This window comes from Chroicocephalus ridibundus, chromosome 21 (assembly GCF_963924245.1).
Source record: "Chroicocephalus ridibundus chromosome 21, bChrRid1.1, whole genome shotgun sequence".
In the NCBI taxonomy this organism is placed as follows: domain Eukaryota; kingdom Metazoa; phylum Chordata; class Aves; order Charadriiformes; family Laridae; genus Chroicocephalus; species Chroicocephalus ridibundus.
In genome coordinates, this window is record NC_086304.1 from 5907923 (window position 1) to 5923357 (window position 15435).

Consider the following 15435-nt stretch of genomic DNA (forward strand, 5'->3'; position numbering starts at 1 on the left):
GCAGCGTCCAGCAGGAACACGATTTCTGTCCACATCGTTCAACGCTGCCGGCAGCTCTTCCCCAAAGGAAGGTCTCCAGGAAGATCATCCCAGGAAGCAAAGACGTCGAGCACACGAAGAGTGCTTTCCAGCAGTCTTTCTGGTGCGGACCTTGCTCTCCCTCTGGCTGAGGAAGCAGGCCTGTTCTCCCTTGCCATCACACACATCCCTCTTAGGGCAAGTGTTTTCCCGCAGAGCTGGGAAGCGCAGGAGCCTTGTCCGCCTTTCCTCCCAGAGGCCTCCACAGACCGGTGTGGTCTCTTGCCTGAACTGGGGAAAACCCTTGCCCTGCGGAGGCTTGGCTCTGCACCCGAGCGTCTGGCTACGGGGCAGTTTGTCCTACCGCAGCCAAAGCTTGGGGCTGCAGCAAATGGCTGCCGAGGGGCTTTGCTCTTGGCTCCCCTGAGAATGGCCACAGCACGAGCAGCGCCCAAGCTGAGGCGCCCCACTGGGAGCCCCGGGCTGCTGGCTGGGGAGCACCCTCTGCTCTGCCCTTTGCTGGCACCGGCCCTCAGACACCCCCGTTCTACCCCCCATCCGCAGCAGAAACATGTCGTACGTACGCGGCCAAGAGGCACATGCTCAGCAGATGTCTCCACAGAGAGACCAGGGCGTGTCCTGTCCCCAAAACCAGCTCCAGCAGCAGCCTCTCGCCGCAGCCAGCAGGAGCCTGTCCAGGGCCGCAGCCACAGGGCAACTGTGGGCTCCTGCCCCACACGCCACAGCGCTGTGCAGGCAGCCAGCTGTGACCTCACAGTGGTGTCACCTCTGACGTCATGCTGGGGCTGCCCAGGGCTGAGCAGGGCGGGGAGACCCTGTGCTCCTTCCTTCTCCTTGCGGGATATTAATTGTTCAGCATAAATACATACGTTTTAAGTAGAATAAATGATTTAGGATTATCATTCGGTGTGATTTGTGCTGCTTGCTTAGCTCTACTTAGCATGAGGTGCTGGATTTGCTGAAACCTTTAGGCTGGAAAAGAATCCAATGAGATGTTAGAAGACACCAGACCAAAAATCATCACCATTGGCCCCCTCCTTGCTGTGCTTCTGGAAGTCTCCAGGGAATGTCCTGCAGTGATCTGCAGCTGTGAGCAGCCCTCAGCCACGCAGAACCCTCTCAGCAGCAGGACCTTGCCCCGCCGGGGGATGCTCCTTCCATGCAGAACTTCTCCCCACAGTGATGTGGTGGGCTTCCCAGGCAGGCTGAGAGCTGACCCTGGCAGGTGGCGGAGTCCCTGCCCCGGCACACAGACCCCTGGGGTGCAGGGAGCCTGCTCTGAAGGACAGCCCTGGGCACCCCTGGCTGCACACCCACCTTCACAGCTATTCAAAGTGCCTGACAAGAGCTCCCACATGTACAGATCCCGTAAGCTGTGGCTGTGCCAGCTTTAGGAGATGCCTCCAGCAACTCCGCCTGCAGTGCCCTGCACCCGCAGACTTACCCTGTCAAGGGCTGCAAAGATTTCTCCTCCAGTGAGCTCTCAGTCGTCCTCCCAATCCTGACACCTTCAAGCTCTCTCTCTGCCTTGCTCATCTCCCTGAGACACCCTGGCAGTGCCCTCAGCCCTGCTGCGCTTGGCAGAGGAGCTGCTCCCGGGCAGAGCTGTCTCTCTGCAGCGCTGCCCGCTTGCCGTGAGCTCCCTCCATCCCAGGAGCCCAGCCCAGCTCAGACGCAGAGGACCAGCCCAAGGAGTTTTAATGACCCCTCTGGTGGGTTCGAGGCCCAGTCCGTGAACCTCCGACGCTGCGAGGAAGTTGAAGGAACCTCTCAAGGAGTCAAAGTCGGGTTCAAACTCCAAAGTTTCTTGTGGTGTTGATGGGTCCCACTGAGGGACACCACTGAGGAATTGCCCCCAGGGTCTGGTTACAGCAGAAAACTGGAGGCAGCGATGGCAGGTCGGGAAAAGCAAGTTGAAGGTGACTCTGATGCTGGGTAAACGTGGATGTGTTTCATTAATGCAAAGGGCCAAGCCCTGACTCCGTCGCCCAAAGGGCCAAGGCCTGACCCCCAGCCCCCAGGAAGGGAGATCCTCTCCCTCACTCCTTCCTCAGGGCTCTTCCTGGGACAGTGGGATGTGGAGATGTGCAATGCCAAGGGCAGGACTATGGTACGACACCTCCCAGGCTCCTGAGTATGGACAAGGAGGCAACGAGACCCCAGTGCTGGAAGGGCTGGTTGTCTCAGAGGCATCAGTGGCAGAGACAACAGCCGTAGCCCAAGACATGAAGAGGCTGGCTCTGTTAGGGGACTTCCAGCTTTGCCACATCCCTCTATCTTCTCCACCACAGGCTGTCCTACGGTGTCCCATCACCTCTGCCTCTTTCCCTGCAGGCTGCAGTCATCCACCCGGCTGCCCCATCTTGCTGTCACCTTCCTTTGCTGAGATCTCTCCGTCCTCCCTGGCTCTTCCTTGAAACACAAAGCCTTGGGCTGATCCAGACTCCTTCTGGGTGGCGTGTTGCACCACAGCACTGCCCTTGGAGTGACGTTTCTTTCTCCTCGTGGCCAGGCTGCACCTCCCCACCTGCATGTTGGGGAGTTCTTTCTTTCTCAGGCTGTTTTCCACTAGGAAGAAAAGCTCCACCAGCTCTGAAAGCACCCTTCCAGCACGCTCAGGCTCCTCCTATACCGTCCCCAGTCTCCAAACCACTGAGCCCAGGGCTCTCAGCCTCTAGATACTGGTCAAGTGCTTGAGGCCTCCAAACCCTGTCTTGGGAGATCTCTGGGCTCTCTCCACAGTGTTTGCAGATGAAATCGCAGTGGTCATAGGCCAAGAAAGATGGAGTGAGACTTTTTACCAGGGCCTTTAATAGCAGAACAAGGGGCAATGGCTTTACACTGGAAGAGGTTATATTTAGGTTGGCCATAAGGAAGAAATGCTTTATGATGAGCGTGGTGAGACCTTGGAACAGGTTGCCCAGAGCAGTTGTGGATGCCCCATCCCTGGACGTGTCCAAGGTCAGGAGCTTGGAGCAACCTGAACTAGTGAAAGACGTCCCTCCTCACGGCAGGGGGTTGGACTAGATGATCTTTTAGGTCCCTTCCAACCTGAACCATTCTATGATGCTTGGATTCTAATATGCCCAACTCCTCCTGCACAAGGCTGCAAACACCTACATACACCATATAGGGATTTTCACCTGACCTAGTCTCCAACCCTTAGATAAAAAAGAAAGGATTGCCATTTCTAGGACAGAAGTTGCCGTGTTTTCAGAGGAACAATTCAAAACCCAAAAGGAAAAAAAATCCTTCCAAGAAAGTCCTGGCATAGTTGCATCAATTCAGTTAGTTAAGTGAGCCAATGGGAGAGCCTTGCACGGTGACCTTGCCAACGGAAGAGGGTTTTTTTTCTTTCGGGGTCTGAGACTCATGTTGGGACGCCAGAAAGTGCATTTGGGGACTGTGCAAGACTTGCCATGGGATGTCTAGGAAAGGATCAAAGGTTTGTAGACGAACGACCATGGGAAAATAGAGAGAAAAGGGCTGAAAGGAGATGGTCATGTGTAACCAGATGGCTGGTCAGGACACTTCCCTGGCTGTGCCCTGCAACGGATCACCGCAGCCTGCCCTGTTTTCTTAATACCTCCCTTTCCAAGAGCTTTGTGGGGCAAGGGAGATCTCTGCTCTATGCACAGATGGAGGTTCAAGTGCCAGCAACCGGAGTGGGAACCACAAGCCCTAAGTTCTTTTGTACTTTGGGGGACCAGCAACTGGTGAGACTGGCGGGTGTGCACTTAAGATTGGTGTGTATGGTAGTGGTTTAATCACAAGCAAACACCAAACAAGAGAAACCAGAGAGTAAAACACACCTGCGAGCAAGTCATTTTTGAGGGCCTAAGTCTGGACTGGACGCTAGAGAGACCAGAACGTCTGCAAGTTGGGTACTGGAGGAAGAAGGTAGCCCAGACCGCCTCCTAGAGAAACTGGGGGGTCACAGAATCATAGAATTGCTTAGGTTAGAAGGGACCTTTCACATCATCCAGTCCAACCATCCACCTAACACTGACAAAAACCATCACTAAACCATGTCGCTAAGCACTACGTCTACCCGTCTAATTTTAAATACCTCCAGGGATGGTGATTCCACCACTTCCCTGGGCAGCCTGTTCCAATGCTTAATAACCCTTTCAGTGTAAAAAATTTTCCTGACGTCCAATCTAAACGTCCCCTGGTGCAACTTGATGCCGTTTCCTCTTCTCCTGCCTTCCTACCCTTGGGCAGGTCGACACTCACACCCAACTTGGTGTCATACTGAGGGTGCAATCGATCCCATCGTCCAGATCATTGATAAAGATTTTAAACAGAATCAGCCCCCGTACTGAGCCCTGGGGAACACCACTTGTGACCGGCCGCCCACTGGATTGAGCTCCATTCACCACTCATTGGGCCCGGCTGTCCCAGCAGTTTTTCACCCAGCGAAGCGTACGCCCATCCAAGCCATGGGCAGCCAATTTCTCCAGGAGAACGCTGTGGGAAACTGTGTCAAGAAGCTTTACTAAACTCCAGGTAAACAACATCCACAGCCTTTCCCTCATCCACTCAGCGGGTCACCTTGTTTTAGAAGGGGATCAGGATTGTCAAGCACGACCTGCCTTTCATGAACCCATGCTGACTGTGCCTGATCGCCTGGTTGTTCTTCATGTGCCACATAATGGCACTCCGGATGACCTGTTCCATAATCAGGATGATGTCTTCCAAGTTGCTCTTCCATGCGGATGATGTGGGAAGGGAGGTGCAATGACACGTGCAGAATGACAGCAGGACACCTCCCAGGCTCCCAGGTGGGGACGAGGAGGCCATCAGGCTCTTGTACTCCTTATAGGCATCAGTGGCAGAGGTAACAGTCACAGACACGGAGATTAAGACCTTGGATCTCTTGGGGGCTTTTCACATTTCAACAGCCCCACACTGTTGAAACCACCGCAGGCTGTCCTATTGTGTTCCACACCTGGGCATGTTCCCTGCAGGCTGCAGACATCTCCCCTGCTTCTCCACCTTGCTCTCGCCTGAGCAACTCACTAAGCTTTCTGAAGTCTCGCCATCCTTCGGGGATATGTCTTTAGACACAAAGCCACGGGCTGATCCACATTCTTTCTGGATGGCCGCCTTTTCCACAGCACTGCCCTTGGAGTGACGTTTCTTTCTCCCGTTTCCTGTTTAAACCTCCCAAGCTACAAGTTCTGGCATTCTTTCTTTCTCATGCGGTCTCCCACGAAGAAGAAAAGCCCCATCATCTCTGAAACCGTCCTTCGAGCAACCCCTGTCCTGCCCAGAGCCTCTCCACCATGGGGCCAAAGGGGCAAAGAAGCCCACATTCCTCAGCCTCCCCACGCAGCGCATGTGCACTATACGCTGAACCACACCTGGGCAGACCTCCTCTGGGCACTCTCCAGTTCCTCCCCACTCCTCCAAAATGGGGAGCTGCACGCAGGGGGACACTTTTCTTTGGGGGGCCACTCCAGTTCCCAGCACCTTCTCCTCAGGACCACTGCTCAGCACGTTAGGTCCCAGCGGGCTCTGATGCACCTTCCTCCCCCTCAGTGCAGGACCGGACACTTCTCCTTGTAAACTTCTGGAGGTTTCTCTTGGCCATAGCCCAGAGTTTCTCACGGTTCCCCTGAAGTGAAGCTCCATTGCCCTGGAATGAAGATCCATTTGCTCAGCTGTCAATGTTTCTATGCTGATGGCTCACCCTGGTGGTGCTGTCTCTCACAAGATAACCTGAGGAGTTGCAGGCCACGATAGACAATTAAAGGAGGTACTAGTTCAATAGAATTTCCGACTCAAGTAGGAAGTACCGTGACAACCATCACCAAAATACCAGGGAGGGTATTGGTACGGTGCGCTGCCTGTATGGCAGACTACGTCAGTGGGAAATATAGACCTGTAGAGACACACAGAGAAAAGGGATCCCTCCAGGAGCTGGTTTTACATCCTCTATCCAGAAGCCGGCCCCAGGATCTCCTCATCCCTCAGTTCCCCCCCACATAAACAAGCACACGCACACACAACTGCCTGTCTCCGGTATGGAAACACAAAACCCCTGAGGCTGGCAGGCAGCCAGCTTCCACCTCCTCTGTGCTTCCTCTTCAGGCTTGGGTTTTGTCAGCAGCTTCTTTCTCATCCACGCCGTCCTTTCTGAATGTCAAGGCGGGCCATTGTGGAGCGTGAAGAGGAGATCCTCAAGCAGCCCTCCGCACCCTGCTTCTCCGCAGGGCCGTATCCCACAGGATTCTTCCAAGCCAGTCCCCCAGCAGGCCAAAGCCTGCTCTCCAGACGTCTCCTGCTCTCGGCCTTTTTCCTTTCTCTCAGGAGCCTCAACTCTACCTTCTTAGCCCTGGCTTTTACATCCCTGACTAGCTGTTGCTTGTTTGTTGGTATGAAGTCTGGAGCAGATGTTCACCCGCCACAAAGCTGCCAGTTTCCCAGGTTGTTCTGTCCTCTCCTGTTGACGCCTCAGCTCCCAGCCGAGTCTGTCTGTCCCCAGGCAGAGCTCCCTGCATTCCTGCTGCTGCCTCACAGAACGGGCCAGAGGAATGCCACAGAAATGATCGGAGGGATGGAACCCCTCTGCTGTGAGGACGGGCTGAGAGAGTTGGGGCTGTTCCGTCTGGAGCAGAGAAGGCTCCGGGGAGACCTTCTTGCGGCCTTTCGGTTGTTACTTCAGAGTCTTCCCCTCTGAGACCTGCTGTCTGCACTCTGTGTCTCTCCTTGCTTGCTCCCCTGGGGAGCTGAGAACCCGCTACTTCAGGGACACTGCAGCCAAGGCTGCCACTCCATTATCACAGCCCTGATCCTTTTTTCCCTGATTGCATGTAGGAGATCCAGGTGAGCATCACCTCTGTTGGCACATCTGGCAGCTGTGCTCAGAAGCCGGCCCCAGGAACCCACAGAAACTTCTGGGTCTGTTTGAACCCTGCAGTGTCCCCTCACCCAAAAGGGCTCACCGAATCTGCTGCCCGGCCCCTAGAGGATCTCCATTCCCCAAGGAAGCTCCTACGCTGAGGGCATCCCCCTCCTGATCTTAGAATCACAGAATCTTCATGGTTGGAAAAGACCTTGGAGATCATCGAGTCCAACCAAACAACCTACAATCTCCACACTAGCGCATGCCCTGAAGTGCCACATCTAGACATTTCTTAAACACCTCTAGGGATGGTGACTCAACCACCTCCCTGGGCAGGCTGTTCCAGTGCCTGACCACTCTTGCAGTAAAGTCATTCTTCCTAATATCTAACCTAAACCTCCCCTGCCGCAAGTTCAGGCCATTTCCTCTGGTCCTGTCATTATTCCCCTGGGAGAAGAGGCCAACCCCCACCTCTCTGCACCCTCCTTTCAGGGAGTTGTAGAGGGCAATGAGGTCTCCCCTCAGCCTCCTCTTCTCCAAGCTAAACATGCCCAGCTCCCGCAGCCTCTCCTCATATGCCCTGGTCTCCAGACCCCTCACCAGCCTGGTCGCTCTCCTCTGGACACGCTCCAGCACCTCAATGTCCCTCTTGTACAGAGGGGCCCAGAACTGAACACAGCACTCGAGGTGGGGCCTCACCAGTGCCCAGTACAGAGGCACCATCACTTCCCTGCTCCTGCTGGCCACGCTATTCCTGGTAGAAGCCAGAATGCTGTTGGCCCTCTTGGCCACCTGGGCACACTGCTGGCTCATGTTAAGCTGGCCGTCCACCAGCACCCCCAGGTCCTTTTCTGCCGGGCAGCTTTCCAGCCACTCTGCCCCAAGCCTGTAGCGTTGCTGTGGGTTGTTGTGACCGAAATGCAGGACCCGGCACTTGGCCTTATTAAACCTCATACAGTTGGCCTTGGCCCATCGATCCAGCCTGTCCAGGTCCCTCTGGAGAGCCTTCCTACCCTCAAGCAGATCAACACCCCCACCCAGTCTGGTGTCATCTGCAAACTTACTGAGGGTGCACTCAATCCCCTCATCCACATCATTGGTAAAGACATTAAAACCGGCCCCAAAACTGAGCCCTGAGGGACACCACTGGTGACCGGCCGCCAAGAGGATTTCACCCCATTAATCCCAACTCTCTGGGCACGGCCAGCCAGACAGTTTTTAACCCAGCAAAGAGTACACTCGTCTATGCCATGGATCGCCAGCTTCTCCAGGAGAATGCTGTGGGGGACGGTGTCAAAGGCCTTGCCAAAGTCCAGATAGACAACGTCCACAGCCTTCCCTGCATCCAGAAGGTGGGTGACATGGTCATAGAAAGAGATCAGGTTATTTAAGCAGCACCTCCCTTTCCTAAAGCCATGCTGGCTGGCCCCGATCCCTTGGCTGCCCTGCGCTTGCCGTGAGAGCTCACTCGAGATGATCCTCTCCATGATCTTTCCTGGTACCGAGGTCAGGCTGACAGGCCTGTAGTTCCCCGGATCCTCCTTCCGACCCTTCTTGTAGATGGGCGTCACATTAGCCACCCTCCAGGCATCTGGTACCTGCCCTGTTGACCAGGATTGTTGATAAATGATGGAGAGAGGCTTGGTGAGCTCTCCCGCCAGCTCCCTGAGTACTCTTGGGTGAATCCCATCCGGCCCCATAGACTTATCATAGCGCGCACTGCCCTGCTGCCCTCGGCAGCCCCACTCCCTGGCCGCCGCCCCCGGCCAGCTCTGCAGCGGGGAAGCTGATAAAACTGAGAAGATGATTGAGAAAAAGGAGACACTGTTTGAGAAACTGTCTAGGATGGAAGAAACATCCCGCTTTTCCCCTGCATGGACCCATGTCGCAGCCATTAGGAGAAGATGCCCTCCTACGAGACCGACTTGGAAGAAAAAGAAGACACTACGAGACACCTTGTGGTTTTACCTCGGTGCCTATGGAGAGGACCTGAGTAAGTGGGATGAAGGACCTACCTTGGCCCTACAGGCACTAGTTGCAAGGTAAAACAGATAGAAGAAAGAATTCTTCCAGGAGGGTGGCTGCTCCAGTGCCCAGGGAGCAGTTCTCTGGTCCGGGTCGGAACTCATCTGCTAACTGTAGATGTTGTCCTCAACATTAGAGGTGCCCTGCCTCCAGCCAGGAGGGGGAGAGGGATAACCGAGTTTATTGGGCTGTGTGGATTCGATGTCCTCGTGTATTAGAGCCACAAAAGCATAAAGACATGGTGGACAGCGGTGCACAGTGTACCCTATTGCCATTGACTCATAAAGGGACAAAATCTGTTGCTGATTCTGGTGTGACAGGTCTCAAGAACTGACTGTACTTCGGCCAAAGTGAGCCGAACTGGGAATAAATGGCGGAAGCGCTCCATTGTGAGTGGCCCAGACGCTCCGTGCATCCTTGGCGTAGACTTGCTCAAGAGAGGGTATTTCAAAGACCCGAAAGCGTATCGGTGGGCTGTTGGTATAGCAGCTGGAGGGACTGAGGACATTACACAGCTGTCTGCCTTACCCGGTCTTTCAGCTGACCCTTCTGTGGTGGGACTGCTGAAGGTTACAGAACAGCAGGTGCCAATGGCTGCTGCCAGGGTGATACCGTCGCTGGTGATACAGTAGCCTTGAACAGCACAAAAGGCTGGGGTGGAAAGCCCCTCAGGCCTTACTGATACCCAGTTGAAAAGAACATCTGGTTCCTCCTTACTGGAATAATGTAGCTAAGTTTGAAACGCTTTGTAAGCGGATGGGTTAGACATCTGCTGGGCTTAGTTGGATACAAGGAAGTCTTGGGATGTTGTATCCTTGAGGAGAGTAGATGGGGAGAGATGCCAGAACAAGCTAGTTTGGTGAGAGCAGGAGTGCACCCACCATGGCTCCAGCACAGGCGCTGCCTCCAGCGGAGCTTCTGATGCTGCTGACCCCCGAATTTGGGCTCGTCCCGGCAGAAGTGGCACCGGCCGGGCGCAGGCAGCCTCGCAGGCCCCACACTGCCGGCTGCCCCAGCCCCGCGCCCTCCACTGGGGGCAGAAAGCGGGGTCTCCCAAACACACACCGCCGATCCCACCAACTCCTCCCCGCCGCGCCCCGCTCCCTGCGCGGTGGCGCTTTAGCACAGGAGTGGCCACTGGGAGCGTTCCGGGAGTGGTGGCAGCATTAGGGGCATTTCAGGAGCCCGGCACCAAGGGCCAATTTGTGGCGCGCGCAGCCATTGGCTTCACTTGTGGGAGAGAAGTGGGGAAATATTTATTAACATAAACCAGCGATTTAACAAAGTCAGCGGTGAATGTGGCAGCGCTTTACGAGACAGGCCGCGGAGGTGATCCGAGGGCGGGAGCCCCTCTGCTGTGGGGACAGGCTGAGAGAGCTGGGGGGGTTCAGCCTGGAGAAGAGAAGGCCCCGGGGAGACCTTAGAGCCCCTTCCAGTCCCTGAAGGGGCTCCAGGAGAGCTGGAGGAGCTGTTTGCGAGGGCACAGAGCCACAGCACGAGGGGCAATGGCTTTAAACTAGAGCAGGGCAGGTTTAGATCAGACATTAGGAAGAAGCTCTTTACACTGAGGGTGGTGAGACACCGGCCCAGGTTGCCCAGAGAGAGGGTGGAGGCCCCATCCCTGGAGACATCCAAGGCCAGGCTGGATGAGGCTCTGAGCAACCTGATCTAGTTGAAGACGTCCCTGCTCACTGCCGGGGGTTGGACGAGATGGCCTTTAAGGGTCCCTTCCAACCCAACACATTCCATGACTCTGTGACACGCTGGAAGGGCACACTTGGTTATTTACTGCACAGGGGCCGGGGTCAGACCAGCCGTCAGGGAGACCTTCCCGTTGGGTCCCGGGGCTCAGAAAGGACCCCCCGGGCTTTCTGAACCCCTCCTCAGGGAGGAGTCAAGTACCATTGACCAGACGCTCAGTCCCTGGGTGTAACAGTTCCCCTCTTTGAGACTTCCAAAGGTCACTCTTTGGGGGTCTCACCTAAATCAGATGGTTATAATATTTTCAACTTTCAGGATTACAGAGACGAGCTGAAGCAAAGAAATAAACTCAACAGCAGATGGTCCTGTAGAGCAGGTATTCTTTATTAGCAGCGCTGCGGTCGCACTGGGGATTTTCCACCATAAGTGCTCCCACAATGATCTTATTTTGAGCCATTTATATTTACAAAATTGTTACGTATTCATTCGTTTTCCCTAAATCATTAACATAAGCACGCCCCCTCCCAGAACCAATTGCACAATCATGACGCAAGTCATTTCGCGCATCACGGTCATTCTGGTGGTCGTTTACTTCATCTGGTGGTCGTATCTTCCTCTCCGTCAGTTGCCCTCCAGATGAACTTTCCTCTTCAGCAATCCTCGATGCATGCCTGCTATTGATTTGTTTACGTAGGTGACTTATTACTACCTGTTTTGCAACGCTTCCCTAAACCATCACCTAAAGCCATCACCTTGACAGGCTGCAGGATCGAGCCTTGGTTACTGACTCTAGGGCACGCGTTTTTCCAATGTCCTCGCTCTTTGCAGATCGCGCACTGAGCTTCTGCTAAACGAGTTCCTTCCCAACTCTTCTGTAGCCTCCTCTACTTCCCCGGGCCCCGTTCATTCTTCCCGGAGCAACTCCCGTCAATGCGGCAATTAATCTCCCTTCTCTTTGATTCTCCCTCTCCTTTTCTCCGTTATTCTAGATGGTCCAAGCTACTTACACCAATGTTCCCAAGTCCCTCGAATCTTCTCCTTCTAACTTTTGGAGTTTCTTGTGTACATCCGGGGCAGATTGTCCCATAAAAATAGAGGCCAATTGCCCAGCCTCCTCTCGGGGTCCACGTTCGTGTATTTCCTAGCAGTATTCTTTACTCGTTCCATAAATGCAGGTGGCGATTCATTTGGTTCTTGTTTAACCTCATACGATTTTGACCAATTAATGGCTTTTGGCGTAGCATGTCTCATTCCGAATAACCGTCTCTGATATCTGGTTATCGCCCACAATCCTTCTGCCACTCTGGGTGGTTTCTTAAAGTGAAAAACAAATCTACATACATCCCATTTGTTTTCCCTGCTACAAAATAACATAAGCTGTAAAATTGTATTCTATTTTAAAGTCCCATTTCTTGTCCATTTTTCTTGATCTTCTGAAGTACATAACGGCCACCAATTGTTACAATATTCAATCAGCTGCTTTCTCGTGAGCGGGTCCCCTCCTATTTGTTTCCAACGCTTCAGTATACAACCTAAAGGAGTATACAACCTAAAGGAGACTTTTTCAAAATTCCCCCTTCCGCCAAGGGCTTGCTACCCATTATAGGATAGTACTAGTAGAACGAACAACACAAAACACAAAGAAAAATGACAACTGAACATAGCACTTATTACACAAGACAAAATAACAAAACCTTAGGGCCTGAACCTTTTATACCAGACCTTTGCTCTTGGTGCGGCCCTTCCCCGCCTGGTGTTGAGGACAATACCTTTACGCTTATCAGCCGCGTTTCTCACAGGCTTTCATCCAGTGAGACCAACTCCTTCCCTTAGGTACCTTTACAGCCCAACCCTGCGAGGCTTATGCCTCGCCTTATGGACAGGCAACCCTTAATATCCCTTAAAGAAAAGAATGCCTTCACCTTTCCAGGGGCCTTGCTCGGAGCTCTTTGGTCCGGGGATCGGAGGTTCTCCCTGAGAATCCCTCGGTGCCGGATGGAGGCCCTGCAATTCCAAGGATCTGTCGAGATTCAGAGGCAGAGTCCCATCTGGGTCGCCAGAAACTGTCACCGAAATCGGGAATGAACTTCTTAACACCGATGTAGTCTTAAGAAGCAGGCATTCTTTTATTCAGCACCGGGGACGTGGGGGATCTCTCCACCTGACATGTCCACTGAATGTGAGATTCACAGAGACTTACATCCATACAGAATATGCGTGGTCGTTACATGTCTCAGCACTCATTGCCACGTTCATTACATTTCCAGAACTCATCTCCATATTCACATCCCCTTGGCACATGCACATTAACTCTGTTAGGGGCTTCATGGTAGGTCTTGGGTGGTTCCTAGTGGTGTACGGTGGCTGGTTTGAGCTGATAATAGAGGAATCTCTTTGTGTGGACTGGGGAAGATAAATGCAGCAGCTTTTGCAACTCCCCCATTTATTTTGCGAGCTTGTTATCGGTCCCTCCAGTCTCTTCGGGGATGTGGTATTCTTCGCTGTTTGTTCTTCACAAGGAGCTACGTTTACCTATTTACCAGACTCAGTCCCTGGTTGTAACCCCGCTGTGTGAGCCGATGCGGGCAGGACGCAGGAACAACCACAAAACCACGGATGAAAGGCAAAGAACAAGTTTCTTCTCGATACCTCACAGACCAGGGAATCTCCGAAGCAACACCCGGGCAGAGGCACGGAAGCAGGGACTGCGGGCACCGTGGAGTGAGAGAGAGTCCTTGTTAGCAAGAGCCCTTGGCAGCGAGAGAGTCCTTGTGAGCAAGAGCACGCACGGACTCCCTGTTCTGCCTGGCATTTAAAGGGTTCAAACAGGCATCGTTTTCCCACTGTGCTTTGATCTTCTTCAGCACCAGGCCAGGATTCTCAAGTGGCTGGATAAGGTGTCCCTGAGTCCATCACAGGTTTATGTTATCGAAGTGCAAGTGTTTTTCTTGCAAGCGTCCGAGACTGAATAACAATTAGTGTGATATATGTGTTTTCCAGCACCCAGCTGTGAGTCACTTGAGCGTATTAACAATCCTCCTCGCCGATCTTCTGTTGCTTTCCCACGACTGCCCTCCCTGCAATGGACCTTATTGTGCACCCAACTTAGGAGACAAATCTTCTACACCAATCTGAGTCGCAGCAACATTATTCTTTTTCTTCTTTTTTATGTTTGTCCTTTTTCTGTCTCTGGTTTCAGTTGAGGCTGTTTGGTTTTGCCATCTTCCCATGAACCTGCACTCGGTAAATGCATGTGTACTTTGGTTTTCCCCAGTTGCTCTTCACAAGGAGTTTGAGATAGGAGAAGGCTCTGGGATGCGGGGCGTTCTGCGAGGAAAAGAGGGAAGAGGAATCGGAGGTGTTAAGAGCCACAATGCAGTCAAGGTATCTCCCCCCACCAGCCCTGCTCCTGCTCAGGAACAAGCTCCTGACAGTGGGTGGGAGCGGCTGTGGAAACCTGAGGCTGGCTCTGGTAGCGGGGTGCTGGGGAGGCTGGGGACACGGGGAGGGGGAAGGCACCTGGCACCCTCTGCATGGGCCCGGCTGGGGCTCAGCCTCCCTCCCCTCTGCCCCTTCCCTCTGCGCCTCGCTCTGTGCCGGCAGAGAGGCCGGGGAGGTGCTCCTTTGCGTGGGGCAGCTGGTGTGACACCCCCCCCGAGCTCCCGCTGTCTGCTCTGCCCGCTTTCCTGCGGGCAGGCGTGAGAGCAGCGGGAGAGAAGGGGCATGCTATGCTGGGAGGAGAGGACACCGTCCAGCCTGCCAGCAGGCCACGGGATGGAGCCAGGGTGCTGCCCGACGGCTTTCTCCAGCGGGCGTCTCGGTTTCTCCATGGCACAAAGACGTTGCTCGGGTGCAGTGGCTGCGTGTGCAGCGGGCTCTGCTGAAGGCAGCCAGGGATCTCTTGGGACTCATGCTCCCACGGGCCTGACCTTGCCCTCACTGTCCTTTTGCTAGCACCACCGCGTGCCACTCAGCCCTCCCAACCCCACCAGCTCTCTCCTGGCGGTGACCCAGGCCCCCTCTGCCCAGGGAGAAAGCATTCACGCTCCTCCTGCCATGGCCCTGCAGGCAAACCTGCTTTGCTCCCTGGCATCTTCCCCCAACACCGTGCGTGCATCGCACCTTCAGAGGGAAGGTCTGAATGGCCTCTTTTGCCACATCGTACATGAAGGTCACCAGGAGAGTTTCCTCTTCTCCGTCCACATCCACTCCCTGTGGGGCAAAGCACAAGGAGAGCAGCTCAGACTCGTCCCGACAAAGAGGGAACGTAGGTGCTGGGTCAGCCCTGTTACCTACCCACCCTCCCCTGGGGCTCTAGCCCTAGTCTAGCACTGGTTACGGTGGAGCTCAGGCTCCGCTTGAGTTTTAGTCAAGAACCCTGAGCTGCTTGGCCAGAACAAGTCTTAAGAGGGAGGAGACCTCTAGAGCCCTTAGGAGGAGACTCCTAGAGCCTCACCAGGGCCCTGCAGTGCTCAGGAGACCGGGACTCCAACCTCAGAGGAGGCACAAAAGCAAGGAAGACCCTGTCATGGCTTTCCCCCAGGACCAGATCCGCACCAGAAGCACCCAGCAGAGACTTACAAAGACAGCGATGTCCCTGGGGGCGCTGGTGACGGTCCCAGATGGAGAGACTTCTTTGGAGATGTGCTGCACAGTGATGGCAGTCAGGTGGACTCGCGCTGGCAACCTGATGACCACCTGGCCCTGATGCCCTGGGAAAGGCCAGCAGTTTCCTGGGGAAACATCCGGCTGCAACCAGAAAGCCAGAGCAATGAAGCGTGAGAGAGTGTTGGGGCCAAGACAACTGCCCACGTAGCTTG